The sequence below is a fragment of the Anser anser genome (assembly GCF_964211835.1).
Source record: "Anser anser genome assembly, chromosome: 9".
Lineage (NCBI taxonomy): Eukaryota > Metazoa > Chordata > Aves > Anseriformes > Anatidae > Anser > Anser anser.
The window spans coordinates 10,434,080-10,455,569 of record NC_139729.1 but is presented as its reverse complement, the minus strand read 5'-3'; the positions used below and the strand labels follow the sequence as shown (position 1 = coordinate 10,455,569).

At 41.8% G+C, this 21,490-nt stretch overlaps 1 protein-coding gene across 2 annotated transcripts in view; it reads left to right on the top strand.

Moving 5' to 3' along the window:
- Positions 1-21,490, top strand: part of LOC310904512 (uncharacterized protein) — a 411,654-nt gene that overhangs the window by 378,379 nt on the left and 11,785 nt on the right. Inside the window, exons 14-16 of one of the 2 annotated variants that reach the window (XM_083849364.1) lie at positions 607-835; positions 12,295-13,912; positions 15,132-20,189. The gene's annotated coding sequence lies outside the window, so the exon portion shown is untranslated. The remainder of the gene's footprint in view (positions 1-606; positions 836-12,294; positions 13,913-15,131; positions 20,190-21,490) is intronic. The other variant, XR_014588406.1, reaches the window with a different exon arrangement.

The following is a 21,490-nucleotide window of genomic DNA, read 5'->3' as shown; positions in this document are numbered from 1 at the left end:
TCCCTACATTTTACTTCAATAGCTTGGCAAGAAGTGATCTTATATTAGTGTCTAACAGTTTGGGATCGCTCAAGGACACAAGGAAGAGGCCAAAAATCGGTGACATTCATAATCCATTCCTCTTTTGGCTCAACAAGCAATTTGGTGTTGTTTGCTCCTACATCTGACAGACTGTGAAATTACTGTCTCATTGTTTATAGGGCAAATAAAGAGGTTAATATTATTAGGCTGCGTTGAAATATCTGCACTACAAAAGAAGATTGGGTTTTCAAGTGTTTCCCATGGAAATGTCTCTAAGTAGTTTATACATCTCTTCACAGAATCACAGAATCACCTAGGTTGGAAGAGACCTCCAAGATCACCGAGTCCAACCTCTGACCTACGCTTTCCCTTCCTTTGGTTTTACATGTGAACAAGAAACAGGAGCTTGTGTTTCTTCTGTCTCTTCTTCCTGTAAACGCCAGTCATCCTGGCTGAAAAAAAAAGATGTTGAAGATGTTTTAATATTAATTTAGTGATGTTTTTAGAAAGGACTGACGTTTAGAAAGGAAAGGAAAACATTGCTCATACAAGTTCATACAGATTTTATTTTTTTATTTTTTTCAGAAGGCCAAGCATTTCTGCTGCAGTACATACTATGGATGCCATCAGAAGGTTGAAATATGGAAAGCACCAACATACTCACCATCCTGGCATCTGAAGGCCTTTACTGTCCTCGTGTCACGTTGCAAATAGACACTGTCTAGGCCCTGAGTATTCCACCAATCTCTGCAGCATCTTTGCCTCCCTGGGATTTTGGCTGCCGATGTGCAAGATCAGCACTGGCGTGGTGCAGGTGAGTTTGGACGTGCCTCATCACTGTGGACTTGTCTCACGTCCAAGGAACTTTAGGCTGACACTTTTTATCGTCACCCAACTCACTCTGCCCTTCTTTCTTGGGTACAATGGGACTGCACCAGGTTGGGAGGACACTGCCCTGCTGTCTTGGTGATGGCCTGTGACTCCCAGCTCGTCTTTGCAGATCAACCCACTGAAACATGGCAAGATTCTGTAATTATACTAAAATAGACCAATATTTTCTCAAGAAATTTACCAGTCTTTTGAAACGTTGCTCTGTGCATCAAATCCATGTATAAAAGAAATGGTAAATCAATTATTTCAACCTAGAAAGTTTTTTTTTCTATAGTCTACATGCTAATAGTCAACTGCAGACTGCCTATGAAGTACGTTCATGTGGTCACAGAGACAAACATGCAGGCTGCTATGTTTAGGGAGTATGGCAAATCCTACCTGGCTTACGGCTGGCTCCAAAAGCCATTGAAATTATTAGAAATGTCTTGTGGGTTATCTGTGAGCAGTCCTGCAGACTACATGTTCTGTGGTAATTTATGTGCTATACTGTGCTCTTTAACCACGACAGTATCTCAATGCCTTCTACTCCAGGGGAGTCCTTTGGTTTACTCAGTTCCTCAGTCAAATCCTTACCAAAGTTGTCAGTGACAGGTAAGTGACATTCGGAGCTAGGCTCCTCAGTTGCTTATCAAAATCATTGTTTTAATCTTGTAATCCAAATAAGTAATCAAAATAAAAATCCCCTTTTTGAAATTGCTAATCTGAAATACTCAGCCAAACTTGCTCTTCACTGTACTTCCTCAAGAGGGTAGATAGCCTTCAGAGGTGTTTCAGCTTTTAGACCAAGATGGTATAAAAGGTGGTTTTCATTTTGGGTTCATTTTATTTGTTTCTTTCTTTGTTTTTATGATAGTTGTTTAGATCTTTGCCTGAGGTAGACTTGCAGCTACTAACAGGAAAATCAGAGCAGGAAACAGTCCTTTTAGTTCCACATACAAAGGCTCCTATTAACATGGCTTCTGAATTGGATTCATCCGAAGTAAAGCTAATCCTCCCCTTGACATTTACAGAGTTGGTTGATTACTTCTCTTCCGAGCCATCCATGTGGAGCATTGCAGGTTTTCATAAATTCGTTCCTGGATGTTCTTAATATTATGTTTTTCTGATTCCTGTTTTAAGCTCTGCACATTAATAATTCAAAGCTTACAAAGTAAAGCAAAACAAACGACAGATCAAACCTGGCAGAGCACACTGGGAGAAGAAAATATCACTGAGACAAAAATATTTTAACTGCTGTGGCCAGAATCCTCTTGACCATAATAAAACTACTTTCTGACATCAGATGAAGGCTGATGTGGCAAGATGGCAAGCTTGAGGCTAGTGTAGCAGCTGGTATTCATGCAGGGCTATATCTGACTTAAGTGCAATACTTACATATAGAGGTAGAAGTGAAGAAACTGATCCACCGCATATTCTCTGCTCAAGAAAACCTTATAATTTCTTCTAGTACCTACAAAATTTATTTGAATTTACTTAACTGTGTTGGAAGTACTCTGTCCACATGACAGGAGTATCTAAGAAAGGGAAATGGTTATCAGTATATATAGTAGAATGCAAATACATATATGTTTTATATTAGAACAGTGGTGGTAGCCAACAGATGACCCATCAGATGTCAAAGTCCCACTGTATGCAGACGCTAGAGTGAGCAGGAAGTAGTCACTGTACCACAGAGCTGACAACTCTATGGAGACAGGCAAAGGAGTAATTTCTGTTCCATATTTTTAGGAAATTGAAGTAAAGCAAACTTAAGGACTCAAATATATGTATGGGACAGATCTTTATAGGCTTTGAAAAAGGATCGGATTTTTGAATCAGTTCTGTCCTTCTGAAAATATAGGCCTAAGTGTTGTACTGCAGGTGCTAAATTTAAAGGTTTTCTTTAAATTCTGGCCCATATCTGAGGACAGCCAAGGAAAGGCTGTCTCTAAGGAAAATAAAACAAGCAGAATCCCATCACAGAGCTTACCTCTAAAATCTCTCTGGTGGTGCTGCTGTGACTCAGAAACAGGCATCTACAGGGGATCTTCACAGCCATCACGTTCAGTCTTCTGCTACTACCATCAATCCCCTCTAATCCTATCTATAAGTTTATCAGGCCTCTTATTAAAACTAAATAGGTTCCTACTTCAAGTGCTTTTACCATTGCCTCTTTATTCCATCATCTCAGAGGAGGTGGTTAAAAAAAATCTTGTTTCAAGCTTGAATTTATTTTTGACTCATTCATACTTATTTATTCCTTGTCAATATTATCTTTTTCCATTTACATAACATAGCCATCCTTCTAGTGTAAGTAGCTCTTGTTTTCTTGCGTTTAACCTCCTTTTTTTCCTACGCCCTACGTTGAATTTACTGACAGCAAGTTTAGTGTTGGTTTTGCAAGGTTAAATGCGCCTTAATTGATCTCTTAATTGAGCTCTTTAATTGTGCCTCTCTGATCAGCTGACCTCTCCACAGCCGTTATTCTAAGAGCTCTTCCCCATATCTGATGCAGTTTTGATAAGTTTATCCTTAGATGGGGTGATCAGGCCCAGAAATTTTGTTCCAGGTGACTTCTTGCTCAGGCACTGCCTTCAGAAATGGGAGCGCCAAGTTCAGTTCCCTTCTCTGAATGAGTGAGTATGAACTATTTCACATGTACTAGAGACCAAGTCAAAAGGTACTGCGGCCTAGTTATATTTCAATCACTTGTAGATACTGTTTTTCATTCACTAGCAGAAATTAAATGTTAAAAGTGTAGCAACGCTATCCCATAACACTGTTGAGAGTCTTAAGCATTAGACTAGAAAGCCATTCTCTTTCTTTACCTGTGTCAGTGCTGTCATAAATGAGGAGAATTGCCTGGAAGACACAGATCCTGGAAGTCTCTGGAGGGCTTCCTGGTCGATGTGTTCTCCTCTTCTTTCAGGCAGGGGTGTGAATTTAACCTGGCTCTCCCAAGTCCAAGGAAGACAGATGCTGCATCGAAGTAATTTGATGCCTTTTCTAGGTTTAATGTCATCAAGAATAACTGAAAATTGTAAACTTCAGATCAGTCTGGACTGTTTTTTGCTTAACTTATATTAGGCCTGTTGCATTGGGGGAAAAAAAGGGGAAAAGAAGAATGACCAGTGTTGCTTCTCTAGTAGGTTAAGTAGGAAATTTAGTAGCTTCCTCTAACAGCCAATGGGGAAAATGGACAATTTGCTTATTTGCAGTCTGCTTGATTCCATGAAGTACAAAAAAAATGCATGTGAACAAGGAAGAAACACAGCTTCAATGTTTGTACAGTAGAACAATGCAGCCATTTGTTAGGAGGGCTCGTAGCTGTTAAACACAAATGACTGGAGTAACCCCATGTGGTTCGTAGTCTCTTATTATGCAGACTTATTGTAGTAGACACAACTTGTTTTCACACTAATTGGTTCCCTGATGACGACCTAGAGACATTGTTCACTTTGATCAGTGAGAAGTCCAGAAGATTTCAGAAGATTTTGAAATGGTATTGTGTTCCTTCTTCTTTATTTTTTTTTTTAGGTTTTATAAGTAATACATTCCCCTACAAAGTTAGCACCAGAGGAGTAATAGTACAAGGTTGGTGTCAAACTTATTATATGAAAATTACACTTGGTAATGATCTGAACTTTAAAAAATATCTGCTTCTTATTTCAGAAATGAAAGAGCTCAATTCCTTCCTACATTTCATTTGTTTTAAGGCAGAGAAGGAAAATGGTATCAATTTTTCTGCCAGCATATTAAAACATGTTTTTATTAACAAGTAATTGCATTGAATCTTGGAAAGGATCAGCAGCAGCAGAAAATACTTCTGGAAAGCTGAAAAATGTATTTCAGATTCCTTTGAACAAAAAAGTAAAACTGCTCCAGGAGGGTATTTCCCTTACTTGAGTATAGGATGTGAGAATTTTATATAAGTTTTACTGCTGAGAGCTATTTTAAATCTCTTTTGAACTCAAGTAATCTGTGAAGTAAATGCATGTCTGGACGAAAAGGCACCCTGTGCCTTGTTTGAGACAAAACAAGTACAAAATTTCTGAAAGCTTAACAAATCCAAGTGAGATTCAGAGGGAAGTCCACATTTTAGCTGTTTGTAGGTTTTATTTCCAGTTCTGGTCTAGCATGGATCAGAAGAGAAGAGGCATGGTAGATCTATCCTTTGGCAATCTTTCCAGGACAGTCTCCTATGTGGATGTAGCTATAGCAATGTAAAGGTGCCAGAGGATTAGAAAAAAATCATTGCTGCATGAGAAAAATTGAGAAGCAACACCACATAACTCAGTGGACTTTGGTCTTGCAGAGGAGGGCAAACCAAAAATAATGACTGGAAGGTAAAGTCAATAAAAATCAATTAGATTTTTTTTTCCAGGTGAGAGTGACTGGGGCTAGTGAGAGTGAGTGAGCATGTGGTGGATGCTGGATCTGTAATGGAGACTGCATGTCTGACTCTTGGTTGCCTTTGTGAAACATACAAGGTACAGGGCTCAGAACAGGGTGAGTATAAGTGTAATAGTCTGAAAATAAATAGGATGCTGACTGAACGATGTGACAGTCCCACTTGGTCTTAAACACTCAGCGGGAATCTTACTTTAGTCAAGCACATAGCTGCCATTCCTGCAGCTCTGAGTTCAAGAGGTAGTTGAGGCAAATATGTTATTAAAATGTAGCAGCAGGCTTACGTCTGTAAGCAGATGGAGAATGGTTCTTTGAAGAAGGTGTTAGAAGTAATGTGTGGGATTTTCAGAAGGCCCATTTGAATCATGTGGCAGGATATCAAACAATGTTCTGAAGACTTTCTTGGGGAGATAGGTCTCTCCAGATTGCCTCTGGGAATCAAAAATCCTAAGAAGGTTGACTTATTGGCATTAGTGACCATATGACATGCAATAGCTCGGAGGAGCTGGTTTAATCATGCAGAGGTTAGATGAGGTACATACTGCTGGCAGGCCTGGAGAAGCATCCTGGAGCTTGTGTTTCAAGGGTGCTCAACACAGCACTGAAAGTTTCCTTCAGTGAAAAGTGAACAACGGACAGGATGGAGGCAAGGCTGATTGTGTGCAAGGGTTGTCGGAGAGGCCTTTACCTTCCAGCTAAGTTCACCAAACCAAGGAACTCAGTGAAGCCAAGTCGTTTGGAGGCATCACTTCCAGCCAGAAGCCACTGTACAGTGCCTGTGAAGGGAAGCTGAAGAGAATAATGCTCTGAAGCCTGTCCTCTTTGCTGCTGTTCATATTGCTGTTGAGACAGTAGGCACCGTGCAGGTTTCCCACTTCCCTGAGAGTGTTTTAAAATGCCTTGGAAAAAACAAACCACCTGTCCTTTGATTTTTCCCTCTTGTAATCAAACTTCATATAGTGATCTCTTAGAGGAGAAAAGGTCTGGTGACTGGTTGAGCCCCGAGCCCATCTGAATCGTAAGAGTAAGTCACTCACTGAAGATTCACCAAGGACCATTTCATCCTTGCTTTATAAAAGAAAAGACTGATGTCCCAGCCTAACCAAAACAGGCAACAAGTGTATAAATCCAAGATATCCCATAAAAGGTTTCCTCCTCTATCTCGTCCTTTTCCAACCAAGGGTACAACTCCCTTTTAAAAGCCTCTGCAGGCTGCTGCAGCAATATTGTAGTTTGAGGCTAGAAGGAAGATGGAGTTTTTTCTAAAGGAGTAAAGAAGCAGTTTGATTAGAGTACGGCAAACCTCCCAGCAACCCTTCTATGTTTTTGGGGGAGTGCTTGACCTGACAGCACAGCTGGGACCTTGTGGCTCCAGATGACCATCCACTGATCCTTAGGTTTCCTTAAATCATCCCGATACAGTAAAGCAGTTGATAACATTGGAAGCCAGGGCTCATACCTTTCAGACTCCAGGTCCTTTGTTGTTTGTTCTTGCACTGAAGCACACTCACATTGGCTAGTATAGGAAAGAGATGATGAAAATGTACTTTAGCCCTGGATTTTGTGTTGGTGGAATTTAATGAAATTTCATCCATGGTATGGCTGAAGGTTTGTGGGTCAGGGGTCAGCGTGTGGGTCCCCATCTGACCACCCAGCTGGAGTGCCTGGATTTGGCAAGTGGGCATGTCAGCAGGATCACTTCTGAACAGACTATGTCTTTCAAGGAATGTACTTCATGCACATTCACTGCTGCAACATGTGTTCCTTGGCCACCAAATGCTGGCAGGAAACTTGTGAAGGATACAAAGTAAGGTAGTTGGAAGGAAAAAAGATGCCACTTGGATGGAAATGTTCATATATTGGAAAATGATGTCTGTTTTGTAGTAAACAGGCTGTTAGGTATGTTTGTTATTTTTAGCCAATAATGCACTTGATGAAAGAGTGCACTTGATAAGGAACAGCCTCTGATGTGAGGGAGACGGTGCAACAGCAGGTTGCTATTAAGGCTAGCTTGATTGGCAGCTGTAGAAGTAAATAGTGGTGCTGCTCTTGGTTAACAAGCGGCAAATGGGGAGATTGAACAAACTTTCAGATCATTAAACAAATGGAAAGCTTGCTCAACATCAAAGTGTGGTTTGGTGTTCTATTTGTAGCAAAAAAAAAAACCAAAAGGCTGGACTTGGTATTTCTGCAGTCCTTGTGTAGTCTCTGTATGCCCTGCCCTGCCTGGGAGCAGGGCTGATGCCATGGAGAGGAAGGGGTTTTTTTTACCTCCTCGTTCGTGTGGGTAGCTTTATAGTGACATTTGTCACTCCTCAGACATCATTTCTCTACCCGGGTTCCACCTCTTTTGTTAAATCCTGTCCTTCAGGGAGCCAGGAACACAAATCTATTGCTGAGACAAAGGGCTGCAGCCATTAGGTGCGTCAGCCAGGCACCATGGCCCCATATCCAGCCTATTTCCATTAAAAGGCAATGCAAGCACCACTGTCAGTCACATCGCCTAATTAGTGGAACTAGGATGGAACTAGTGGAATGTTACTGGAACTAGGATGATGATGATGATAGAAAATAAAGGGAAATTTTAAAAATAAAAGATTGAAAAAAATACAACTCACATAGGGCTGTTCATTGCTTGTAGATAATTCAAATGTCACCCATCCCTTTAAACCTAGGCTCACGGGGGTCCCAGACTCTGTGCTCTTCTCTGCTCAGGGTTGAATGTGAGCTTATAGTTTTCAAATTTACCCATTCTAACTGTGAGCATAAATTCTGTACCATTTTTTTTATTGCAACCTAAAATGGAAGAAAGCTCATTTTTTAAATACAGCATCAGACTTCCCCTTGATGGTCACAGTGGTCTTCGTGCTCTTTCAATGCTACTAAAGTCTCTAACTGAGCTACCAGCCTCTAATTCAACTCAGAGACTAACAAAGGGAGAAAATGGTAAAAGTGTTGTTTATCTTAGAGAAAGACTGCTTACTGGAAGTTTGGTATAAAGATGCTCTAATACTTCTGGGAAAAATAAATCTTTTTTTTTTAATAGCTCTTTGTAATGCAAATGTTCTGTAGCAGAGCCTGTGGAAACTTGTGTTATTAATCACCTTGAGTATCCAAACTTTATTTTTAGGACTGTGCCATTTAGCTATTGGGAAAAACTATAAGTATACAATTTAAGTGAAAAAAAAAAAAAAGAAAGAAAAAAGGAACTCATAAAATACACAACAAAGGAAAAACCCCTACAAATCAAAAAGAAAAAAAGAAAAAAGAAACATGAAGACATTTGATTTCTCCTCATTTATCACACCTGTACAGGAAGATAGCCATCTGATTACTTATTGCTTTGAGATGACTGCATCAGCCTGGGATGATTTTTCTATTATTATTGTTATCATCTTTTTTGCCTCTCTTCTCCCATGCCTCTTGTCTATAACAGAGATGAGGGAAATCGTTCGAATAGCAATCCTAGCACTAGTAATAATCAAAGAACTATTCTGTTCTTATTTCAGATTCAAAGAAAAAAAAATCATTGTTCTTTTTCCCTGTTCTCTGCTCTTAACGTAATACATTATGGCCACTTTTTATGTTCTTGTTCATCCTGGGGCAGATCGTGATTTAGGTGATTGATCGCAGAGGGGAGTAAGAGCTCCCGTTCAGATGTGCACCGAGGACAGGAGTCTCACAGCCAGTTTAAGCCAGCAGCAATTTTTTTTGTCTTCCTCTCCCAGCAGTGGAGAAGGGGTATGGGCGTATCGTGAGGGTGTTCTGCTGGACGTGGCTGGGGTGTGGTTGCTCACCATACCAAGGCCGCCCGCCACACAGTTTGTTGTTTCTTGTGTTCCTCAGCCAGCTTTTTTGCCATCACCTGTCCCATTTTTCACACCCAAAATCACGTTCCTTAGTGGTTTTTAATTGGAATGTCACATCTAATTTAATTTTTCTTTGTAAGGTAGTCTAAAATATTTGTTGCTTTCTGTGATAAACAGAAGCCAAATAATAGGATGGATTCTAGTTGTATGCTTATGTCATCAGAATACAGTTTTAAGTTGTATTTACACATTCTGCCTTCCCCAAATATTGGTATTATGATAAAGCTCAGGGCAGTGTTATTCAGATGAACTCTATCATTTGCTTCCTGCTTCCACCAGCTTCCCTGCTTTGTTTCCCTCTTGCTTCCTCAATAATCTATAATTTTCCAACCTCTGCTTCAGCCCACGAGTCCCAAAGGTCCTTTATGTACCCTGCCATGCTCAGGCACAGCGACCCCTTTCCCTTCCCCACGGGCACATCCATGCCATCGAGCATCCTGCCCTTCCCAGCACTGCAGTCCCCTCTGCCTGGGTACCACTGCTCTGCTGGGGCAGGGCCAGGTTTGTCCCAAAACGCTCTTGTTCAGAGGTGGGGCTGTGAGCCCAGCTGCTTTCTGTGTAAGCTGCTATATGACAGATAATCAGTTTATAAGTAAATTGCATCACATTTTCCCCAAACTGGGCAGCAGCTTTCTGGGAGGATTGGGATGGGGACACTCCCCAGCCTGGTGTGCTGAACATACTACTACCCGCTACTGATCTTCCAGACTGGTGGGGAGGAAGCTGCATCCCGTAGTCTGAGGGGAATGAAGGAAGACTTCAAGGCCTTGGGACAGTTGGTGAAAGAGTCTGGGGTACAAGTTATTTTCTCTTCCCTCCTTCCGTTTTCAGGTGATGACATGGGACAGAATAGAAGGGTCCAGTTCATAAGTGCTTGGCTACGTGACTGGTGCTACAGGCAGGGCTTTGGGTTCTTTGATAATGGCTGGTTTTATAAGACACCAGGCCTGACAGTAATATGCGGGGAAGGTTTATCTCACAAGGGCAAAAGGGTTCTGGGACAGGAATTAGCGGGGCTCATTTGGAAAGCTTTAAACTAGATCCGAAGGGGGATGGGGTTGTAGCTGGGCTTGCACCAGTGGGGCAGCGCTCTAGCAATGATGAAGACTGGGAGACCTCCCACCCCCCTGGGGCGAAATCGGCGTGCTCAGCTCGCTCCCTGAAGTGCCTGTACACCAATGCACGCAGCACGGGGAATAAACAGGAGGAGTTAGAAATCTGTGTTCAGTTGGGGGACTATGATCTAGTGGCAATTACAGAGGCATGGTGGGACAGCTCACATGACTGGAATGTGGTCATGGATGGGTATGTCCTGCTCAGGAAAGACAAGCCAGCAAGGTGAGGTAGAAGAGTTGCTCTTTACGTGAGAGAGCAACCACATTGTATTGAGTACTGTCCAGGGGCAGATGAGGAGCGCATTGAGAGTCTGTGGGTGAGAATTAAGAGACAGGCTGGCATGGGGGATACTGTTGTGGGTGTCTATTACAGGCCACCAGACCAGGATGAGGAAGTTGATGAGGCCTTCTACAGGCAGCTGAGAGCAGCCTCGCAATCACAGGCCCTGGTTATCGTGGGAGATTTCAACTACCCTGACATTTGTTGGAAGGCCTACTCAGCCAGCCATCCGCAGTCTAGGAGGTTCCTCCAGTGCATTGATGATAACTTCCTGATGCAAATGGTGGGTGTGCCAACTAGGAGAGGAGTGCCGCTGGATCTTGTCCTCGCTAACAAGGAAGGTCTGGCTGAAGCGGTGAAGGTTGAAGCGGCCTTGGTTGCAGTGACCATGAGATGGTGGAGTTCGGGATCTCATGTGGCAGGAACAGAATACCAAGCAGAATTGCAACCCTGGACTTCAGTAGGGCCAACTTTGGCATTTTCAAGCAATTGCAAGGGGAAATCTCAAGGGACAAGGTATTTGAAGGTAAAGGGACCCCAGATAGTTGGTTAGCGTTCAAAGACTGCTTCTTCCAAGCACAAGATCAGAGCATCCCAACAGGTAGGAAGTCAAGAAGGAGAGCCAGGAGACCTGCATGGTTAAACAGGGAACTGCTGGGCAAACTCAAGTGGAAGAGGAAAGTCTACAGATCATGGAAGGAGGAGCTGGCCACTTTTCTTTGGCATGACATAATTGTCATGGTTTTGTTCATGACTGTTTTTTCTGTTCCATTATCAGGTGTGGTTGCAAGCCAAAAGGGATGCTTGCACCCAATACAGGCCCAGAATTAATAGATGTAAAAGCAGCAGGTCCGGTATATTCTGGTGAAAAAAAGCTATGCCCAAGCTTTTCCTACAGGATAGGCATAAGGAAAATAGTGGCAGCTGCTGTGGTTTGCAAGGAAATCGAAAAAACATTTGTGCAAATTCTGGCGGCTAGATTTATTCTGCTGGGTTTGAGGCCGCTCCTTCCCAATTGCATTCCCATTTCTAGTTCAGGGCTGTGTTCTTTGTCTTTCAGCAACTGCGCAGCAGTAGGCCCTGAGGGTTGAAGACTGTGTTTTGATCCTCAGCTCCTTTTCAGAGCTAATAAATAAGTTAGCTGTTGGTTTATGTAACAGTTTGGAAGTCCACACCACTCGAAGGTGTATTTTATTGGTGTGGGTAATTAGCAAACAGTACCTATTAGCAAACAGCACTATAATTTGCTGTTTGTTTTCCCTCTGAAGCAAATAGGTATAAATTGTTTAGAAGGGCAAACCTGTGCAAGAGAAAAGCATCCAGGCACCCAAACCCCAGTTTACAGCAATTAAGGATGTATTATTGGCATCAACAGGATTATTGTCATTTTTAAACTGTGCAGCTGCTTGTGATAACAGTGCTCTCCCAGAAAGGCAGTGGATCACCAGTATGCTGGGCCAGCAGTCACTGGGGCAGGCTGGGAGCTGCCCACTGCTATGCTGAGGTTGTTTATCTTGGAGGTCCAAGGCCACGTTTCTCTTTCAGTGCCTCGTTATCGCTGCTGGTATTCTCAAGGCAGCCTGTATGCCTCAGCCGAAATTGAAGCCTGCCAGCGTGCATGGTGCAGTGGGTAAAGGCAGATGGGAACTGTCCGATCAAACAGCTTTTTAAACAGAAAGCACCTGTTTGTCACAACTGATTTTTCTTTTTCTTTTTTTTTTTTTTGTAGGAGTGCATCCCTTTCACTGGATGTGTAGGAGTGGATCCCTTTCACTCCTTTCTAGGAAACAGTGCAACTTGTGACAGACCAGTCCCCCCTTTTTTCCACAAGTCAGCACCACAGTGCTGGGCAAGGCCAGACTTCTGAAGTCCCAAGCCCAGCCTTTGTTTGTCTAACCTCGTGTAAGCTGTGGAGCCCCTGTTTTAGCTGGGCTTGTCTCAGATTTTGACATCTAGAAACCAGGTGTCAAATAAGTCTTGAGAAGCAATTTCATTTTTAAATTTGAAAAAGAAAGAGAAAAGTGATTTGTAAGTGAAATTTATGTATGTTTCTCTACTGTGGAAGACATGGAAGCTTATGTTTTCTTCTGAAAGAGAATCATTTCTGTACTTTTAAAGCAGTTTTGGATTTCACACTGAACAGACATGCCTACTTTCAGCCAGCTGCCTGGTACTCTTTGGAGCTGCAGGGGGGTCACTGCACATGCTCTGAGGCTGCCCTGAAGTTCTGCTCCTTGGTACAGAGGGGCAGAGCCCCTTTGCTGCTGTGGGTGCTTCTCACTTCCTTTCGTACTTCACAAAACAAAGGCAGGTCACCTCAAGCTTCTCTGCCTCTGCTCTGCCGTCAGGAGCCCCACTGTACAGACTTGTACTAAACCAGCAGGCTCTGACTGCATCTTTTTAAAAAGACACACGAGGGCACCATGGAGGCGTAAACCTCATCTTCTCCCTGTCCAAATTCATCCTTTTCAGTAAACCTGGGCACTGCAAACAAACAACATATTCTTCCCCATAAGGAACCCAGGAGCAACAAGCATCCTTACCCCCAAAGTTGGGTCTGCTGCCTGTTAGCAAGGCAGGCTTTTGGCCTCATTCTTCCCTCAGCTGCCTTCTATGCTGAGAATTGACATAAACGGAGTTTCTAAGTGGCTTTCTTAAACCCAAGCATCATGGCCACACTAGGCCATGGTACCCTGCCCAGTGAAGTCAACACAGATCTGCATTTCCTGAATTTCAGATCACTCAGCCAGAAGATCACTGCAATGACCAAACCCAAGACACATCCACTCTGGTGGTATGTCTTTGACAGGCACCAGGGTTTCATCTTCGGCAGCTTTCAGAGGCGCCGGCCATCAAGATCCTTGTGCACGCTGCAAGAACAAGATAGGACCCGGTGTTCTCACCCCACCCTGCCCCACTGGAGAAAGCCTCAGACTGGCAGTTACATGGATTCCTCTCAACCCACGCAGAAAAGTAAAGTTGTTCTTTCTGCTTCTTTCTGTAGTGTTTATGGCCACACCAAAATCCGATGTTTTGTCCAGAGCTTGTACTGAGTGATTAAGCAGATGTAGTGCAGCAGAGCTACCCGTGTGAAAGACTGTCACGAATGTTTATACAGTTTTAGCTGAACTGAGAAAGAGAAAATAAAACAGCCTCCAGTCTCATTGTAATTACCCGTTGGGAAGGAAATTAAAATGAACGTATTTAAGTTTTCACTGTCTCCTGGTGACATTTAGAGATGGGGTCACACTTGGCAAAGGCAAAGTAATCAGCCAAGTACAAAACCTCACACAGCCCTATTTCTTGTTGCAAGTGGGCCGTTCAGTCCTCTGTTCTCCCTTATACAGGTATCCCATTCATTTTATTAGTCCCTTGTGAATTACATTGCAGACAATGACATAATTGAATTTAAACAAACTAGACTAGACTCTCCTATGGTCTGGTGAACATTTATGTCACTCAAACACCAGGAGACCTCCAGAGGGGTTTGGGTTTTTGTCCTTTTATCCTTTTCTTAAATACTTCAGAAAAATCAAATGTCAGTGACATTTTCTGGAATAAATAGTTCCAGTGAAGCTGCACAGAGAATTGGGTGGTCATGTGCTTTTTGTGTACAACAATGAAGCAGGATTAGTTTTGCCTTAAAGACAGAGTTGTGAAGCTCCCCACTGGCATTTCAGGAAATGCTAATTCTTCCTTACTCAGGTGGATAAAAGATTATGACTCAAATGGTTACATTTAAAGGAAATATCTCCTCCCTAGAGCATGGTGGTTCTTTCTGACCATGAGCCAGCAGTGTGCCCTGGTGGCCAAGAAGGCCAATGGGATCCTGGCATGCATTAAAAGGAGCGTGGCCAGCAGGTCAAGGGAGGTGATCCTCCCCCTCTACTCTGCCCTGGTCAGGCCTCACCTGGAGTACTGTGTCCAGTTCTGGGCTCCCCGATACAAAAAAGACAGGGATCTCCTGGAAGGAGTCCAGCGGAGGGCCACAAAGATGATACGGGGCCTGGAGCATCTTCCTTATGAGGAACAGGCTCCCCAGGGAGGTTGTGGAGTCTCCTTCTCTGGAGATATTCAAGGCCCGTCTGGACGCCTGCCTGGGCAGCCTGCTCTAGGGAACCTGCTTTGGCAGGGGGGTTGGACCCAATGATCTCTTGAGGTCCCTTCCAACCCTTACAATTCTGTGATTCTGTGATTCTTATCTAGAGGTTAGTACCAATAGATAAAGAATACGTTACTTAGATTGAGAGATCTGTATGTTTGTCATGTTATACGTTGCTAAGAGGAGCAGGGGACGCTGTGGCTTTTACATGTTGTATGGAAGGTTGTCTAGGCTGCTAATGAAGTAGGGTCAGATTCTTGGCTGCATAACTTTGTGTGGTTACAACTTCCAGTAGAATAAATATGGCTGCATTTAGTTTGCCTTGAATTGAAACTTTTGATCTGAACGATCATTTTAAGGAAAATAATATCAGTAGTCTGGGGTTTGTTTTGGTGGGGCTTCTCATCTACATACCATTCTCATTGCTATCTGCAGTACCCAAAGTGCTTCTTTTTTATCCACAGAAGCGTGAAGACTAAAACGAGTCTGCTCAAAATGATTTTGACCCTGGACATGGAGAATCAATCCCAAACTGACTTCAGCCCAGAGTTTAAGTGAGATAAAAGCAACCTCTGTGCCCTGGGACCTTGACCTCCGTGTAACTTGGGGATTCTTTCTAGAGAGCACTTAAGCTTGTACTGAAACCCCAATGGAGGTAGGTGCTAGCTGTAGCGGGCTCCAGAGAGATGTTACAGTTAATCTTAAATCTAACTAGTTAGAAAAATTAGCATTTAAGAGGGTTTTGTGCTTTTTTCTTTCTTTTTCCTAATTTCACCGCAGTAAACATGATTAAATGGCTAATATCAGGCATTGAGAATCACCTCTCTGTGTTTTCATTAGCTGAGCTATTCTCACTCTGCATTAAACATTCATGATATTTATAATAAATAGTGCATGCATTGTTGTGTTGAAACAACAAACTTCCTTAGTGAAGTAATTGGGATGTGGGTCAGAGGTTTTTATATAGCAAGTCAGACATTATTTAACTTTGAAGAAATCCTGTGCTAGGCCTTTTATCAAGAAAGTCCATTCGTTTTTAAAAAAAAACTTAATCAATAAATCCTAATTAAAATCACCTGTCAGATAAGTAGTAGTCCTTAAGATTTTGGTTTTATACCCAGGAGGGTTCTAACTTACTGATGACATAAGTGTATTTACTGACTAGATCAATAGCCTGCTCAGTAATTGTTTTTTGCTAAGGTTACAGGCATTTGGCTGGAAATAATTAGAACTGTTTGTGATGATGGATTTTTCTGAAACTTGCTGTAATACCTGAAGAAACTCTTGCCTGGATGCCTTGAGGCACAGACAAAGCTGCATTTAGTTCAGTGTGCTGCACAATCTTCCTAGCCCTGTCTAGAAAAAAGATTCTGTTTAATTTTCTATGATGGGACTTCCAAAACTCAGGGTCCACAGTATGTGCTCTACAGCTGATATGTAGAATCATATCACATTTACAGCATTTCCAGTTTCAAATGTGGTGATACTTGTCTACAGTTCTCTGTGGGAAGCATTGAGATTTGGCAGCGGTCTTTGACCCCAGAAATTTTGGAACTTCAAACTTAAGGGTGACTTGTGTTATATGGCATTGCAAGGATTTTCCTCCTTTCATTTATAATCTGTTAGTTTCCCTGTGTGTGTCTTAGTAAGGGATAGTTACACTATTCCCCTAAGCCAGTGTATAGAAGATGACAAAAGTGATTAAAAGTAGATAGATACTGCTTTGAAGCACTATATACTTTTGTCAAGGTAAGTATCAGTTTAAATAGTGAGAGTGGCTGGTAGATCCTTGCAGTTCTGTCAGGATAAGGCTAGCTACAGCAGTGGTCTCAACTCTCAAAGAATTTGGAAAAAATGGAAAGTGTGGATAGCAGCCAGTATTTTATTTTTATTTTTATTTTTTTATGACAAAGAGACTCTAATAAAGATTAGATGCTTCTCTAAAAAAGCCTCTTCTAACCAGCAAAGGGACTAAGAACATATTCGATTTAACCTTAAGCACATGAGTACTTCTCTTTATTCTTTTGGGGCTGACTAATGTGCACTGGGTAAGGTTTCTTCGTTGTTAATTCCAAAGTACTTTGTCACTCAGTGAGACTCACACATAGACCTCCTTCTGTTGTCCTTGCAATGTGTATTGCAAGGGTCAGCCAGGTGGCCCTTCTCTTCACAGATTGCTGTGCAATGAATCTCCACTAGTCAACATAACAGCCTATGCTAGCACACGCCTTTGTCGTGTTGCACAGCTCAGTAATAAATACGTCTGACTTCTGCATCACATCCTTTTCCCAGGATGTCTGTTTGCCTTTGTGCACAGAAGCCAGCCATACATATTTATTACTGGGACGGAACAATAATTAGGGAATTTTTCACTTGAATTATGCTTTTTACACTGTTACTTGGTGTTGTGCAAAAATATGTTGGGGAGTAAACACAACTTGATTGCAATGACAAGAAAGACAGGAAATATTTATCTTCAGTAGGAGTATAGTCTCAAAAATGATTATAGTGATAGCTTTTATCATGCTCTTTCTTCATCCCATTTCCCGTAGGTTAAGACTCAAGTCACTGATGCAATATCCCAGAAATAACATTTCAGCGTATTCCCAGACCCCATCCTCAGCTGGGTATTTGTAGCCACTTGCACATAAATTACAGGGAAAGCTTATAGGACTGTAAAATCTAAAACCTTTGACTTCTTAGCTTGCTCATGACAAATATCCCAGCTACATAAAAAACAGAGCATATCCTCAGAGAACAGAGACTTTCAGTCTTCATAATCATTTAAAAAGAGAAAGATATCAGAGATGGAATGGCTAGAAATGAGAATCCTTCTGAATGTGAATTTATCAAGGTATCCAACCGAGTAGCTGACTTTCACAGATTTAACCCTGCCTTTTACTGCGTCCTTAGTTAAATCTGAAGGGTAAAACAGATTTTATACCTAAAACGTATAAGTACATATATGCACATATATACATGCATTTGTCTACAGGAATTTACATGAAAATGTGTTTTCTAAGGGAACTCCAATATTGTGAACAAGGAGGGACATCAGGTTCTTGTTTTGGTAGGATGAATCATCTTTCCTTGACAATAACAAAAAATGAAAGAACTACCTAGATAATCTAAGTGCCTGCTTTTACATTGCTATATTTAGGTAGGATGATTCACTTGTAATTTAAGAGGCAAATTTACATAACAGGGCAATGTCAGTTAAGCGTCTAAATGTCTAGATCAGATTTTCCAGCTTCCATGAAATGCAAAGCTGTCATTGATCTCTGTGTGAAGTGAACTCTGGAAAATCAAACTACAAAGCATATTGCAGGGACATGGCCGTACAGTTCAGTTTAATTCCTAAGAACTACCGTGTAGCATCAGATTGATATTCTGAGTCTGAAAATGGTCAATCACATATACTCAGGGAAAGAGTGTAAGAAGCAAGGAACATGGTGTGATCCTTCCCATGGCATAGCCTCCTAGCTCGCAGCAGAGAGCTGCTAGGGATTTTTCGTACTCAAGGTTGCACCTAGAGCATTATGTTTAATAGCTACTTAATGAGTCTGCCTTCCATGAACTTTTTAGCCTGTTTGTCAACCTCACTCACCTTGAAACCATTTGCACTTTTGATTGCTAAATATTCCGTAGTGATATTTTCCTCAGTATAGTTAATTATTTAATAGTTGCCATCCTCTATGTAAAATGCTGATAAAGGTCTACTCAGTGGAAGAGACATGATAAGAACATGGTTTATATATATATTATATAACCTTGCTGGAATCAGATTGCCACAAAAGCATACTAGGGAATCTTTAGTTAGGGTCATTCTAAATTAGGTAGGCTAGAAGCAATCATTTTTGTAGAAGAAGTGAATCATTTTTCCAGAAGAAAAGGAAAATGAACTACATATGCTTTGAATATGTGGATGGTGAGAGAGAAACTGTCTTTCTTTCACTGATTTAATTGAGTTAAAAATACATATTTTCTTTGAAGTATTGCTTGGTATGTCTCAAGTTACCAGACTTCTGTAAAAGCTAATGCAGTCAAACTACGCATCTGCTGCCTGATGCTCCTTGCTTTCAAAGACTCTCGGGCATCCTCATGGGAACATGCCAATTTACAGTGACACTTTCTCCAGTTAACCAGAAAATAGAAAACCAAGAACAACCCTTCCAAATCAATTTTGCAGGATGACAACTTATGTATTTGGAAGGCATTGTTTTTTGCGTATTTGTAGGACTGATAAAGTCAAACTAATAAATAATCATAAATGATCTATACAGTTTTTCATCTTTGAAAACCTTTTACAGGTTTTTCATCTTTGCATCCTCTGTAACCGCTGACTTGGTGGCAAACAACTAAGCTTTGATACAGTCCTAAGATCCTGTGCTTTTCAGCTTCCCGGGGACTAGCCAATGTGCAAGCAGTCTTTGTTTCCAAACAGCCTGTAGGTTGGCCCCCTTTCCCTCTTAAGCCATTGACCTATTTTCAGATGACGTGTTCAAGAATTCATCATTTTGAAGCAAGTGGTCCACAGTCTGAACAGAACATACCTAAATCAATCCCTCTATTTTAAACAATGCAAGAGCTATACATGAATTCTTGTCTCATTTCCCTTCTTGTTCAGAGGCTTCTAGGAGTTGATCCTAATCCTCTAAGTAGACCAGGACGATTCCTCTCTTCCCCCATCTTTTCCTGTGCAGCTTTGGGTTTGGGTACAGGTTTCCATAATAGTAATAAACCCTTTTGTGAAGATGTCTGGTTTGCTCTGTCAAAAGATTTTGCTCTCACTTTTTAATCTCAGGCTAGTAATTAGGTTTTCTGTCAGGAGATTAGTTGCTCACTTGTCCACCTGAGATTTGCTCTGGGCAGTAGCCAGCTCTTTGAACAAAAATGTTTCCTTGTGATTATAAGCTTATCAAGACTTTACAGCCCTCCACCGCTACCCTTGTGCAGAGGTGGGGTGTCTCTTCTGGCACTGCCAGGGATCTCAGGCCAAATGGGTTTCCAGAGAGTCTTATGGAGATGCAGGGTAGTTTTTGCACTCCAGGATGTGAATAAACCTTAAGGCATCTCAGAAATAACAAGGGTTATGCAGCCTGTGTCCTTTGTAACCCACTGTAGTGAGTTCAGTTACTGCTGCTTAATACTGAATATTCATAAAGTCAGCAAATGAGTAATTGGGATACATTTACATTTTATTACTGATATGGGATAGCCTGAGTATCTTACAAAGATGCTGATGATTCATTTTGGCATGACAGTAAGAGGGTGCAGAGGGAATCTGTCAGTATGACTTGCTAATGCAAAAATAATTGTTCCATTTTCTAACTTAAATATCAAGAAAGACACTGATCTTTAAGTGTGAATCTGCCTAGTAGTCTCTTTCACTATGTATTAGAGATCTGTACAGAGCCAGCGTGCTGCAGCTTTATCTTTCTATTTCTGCAGTAACTGAAGAAGTGAGGAAGAGGAGGCAGAAATAAACCTCCCCAGGAACACAGAAATGACTAAGAGCTCCTGTAAGCTGCAGATCAATTCTGATGCACTTGATAAATGAGGAGGATTAGATAAGTAATTTGAGTAGAAAGTGATAGCAATGGAAGGAGCTTTCCATTACGCTGAGACCCTAACTCTCAAAATATAACAAAGCTTTTATGGGTCAATTTAATTATAGCTGAGCTATACAAATATTTACCACGGCTACATAAGAAAAAGTTACGTTCCTCTATCTAAGTCCTCTCCATAAATGCACCTGCTATAAAGATACGTAAAGAAGGTAGAATTGAAAATTTCAAAGAAAGCTAAATTTACAGCTTGCTTCAATTCAGCCCAGTGTGCTTATTTTTGTGATTTTGAATCATGGTCTTCTCCTACACGGTGCCTTTCCATTTGCTAACGTTGATGTCCTCGTTGCTGTATTGTATACCAGCTGGTGTTGCAGGGGTCACATCGTGCAGTGTTGAAACACTTGGACTTGGGCTGACCAGGCCTGTTGGTCCTCCCACACAGGGCCACTGTTTGCCTCCATGAGTGTGTGGTGGGTCTGTGTCTTACCCCATGGGGTGAGACTGTGTCCTGATTGTGGAGGGGAAGAAAGATGGCACTGGAAGATGGTGGCTTTGGCAGTGTGTATGTATGTGAGCAGTTTCCCTAAGATCTGCCGGTTGTTGGAAAGAGGTAAATATAGCAGACACAACACAAGAAAAAAGGCAGATGCAAGCCTTCAGGCAGCTCGTATACAAGAATGTACTCTACATCTGGCAGACAGTTCACATTATATGTCTTTGATAAATAGTGCTTATTAAAGAGTTAGAAATTTCTCATTCCCCAGAGAAGTTGTTTCATACATTTTTCAATCTTTAAGCAAAATGAAAAAGTTTAATGAAAAAGCCCCTATTCAGCCGCCCTCACTGAGCCTCCAGTCAAGATTTTCCTGAAGTAAATAAATTCTTAATTTGCTATAGATAATGTCTACCAGATGATAGTACCAGAAGCACAAGTGAAAATGAAAGAACAGCAGACGTGGAACAGACATTATTACTCACTTTTCCATGAACAGAACCATCAGCGTGTTGACTTAAGGCACGGCTGTCAAGGCAGGAGGAGGCAACTGAGGTCGTGCAGAAAGGTTTTAGGTGGCCTCTTTCTAGAGCAGATCAGCCATGCAGATGTGTATGGGATGCAGTACGAATCGCCGGTTCACTTGGTCCAAACTGCCTTAAGGTTAGGGTTGGGGTTTGGAGGGAGACAAAGCGCAGTGTCCTGTTGTGAGTGGGGTTGTGTAAAGGCTCCCAAAGGGAGTTCAGGTCTACCCAAAGGC